The sequence below is a fragment of the Odontomachus brunneus genome, unplaced genomic scaffold (assembly GCF_010583005.1).
Source record: "Odontomachus brunneus isolate Ranch 3 - 2012 unplaced genomic scaffold, Obru_v1 Obru_scaffold_161, whole genome shotgun sequence".
In the NCBI taxonomy this organism is placed as follows: Eukaryota; Metazoa; Arthropoda; class Insecta; order Hymenoptera; family Formicidae; genus Odontomachus; species Odontomachus brunneus.
The window spans coordinates 173,465-173,690 of record NW_022639611.1 but is presented as its reverse complement, the minus strand read 5'-3'; the positions used below and the strand labels follow the sequence as shown (position 1 = coordinate 173,690).

General features: G+C 31.4%; 1 protein-coding gene across 9 annotated transcripts in view; it reads left to right on the top strand.

Moving 5' to 3' along the window:
* Positions 1-226, top strand: part of LOC116850953 — a 111,917-nt gene that overhangs the window by 77,572 nt on the left and 34,119 nt on the right. The window lies entirely within an intron of this gene.

The following is a 226-nucleotide window of genomic DNA, read 5'->3' as shown; positions in this document are numbered from 1 at the left end:
TCTGGAACCGCTATGCTCCCCTCTTACCCTTTTTCCGATATGCGCGAAATCACACGAACGGTGCTCTTTTGCCCTTGTGACGGGCGCCCTACGGCTGCCACGTCACAGTATATACACAGTATATATACACGGTATATATGTATATATATATATATATATATATATATATATATATATATATATATATATATATATATATATATATATATATATATATATATATAGA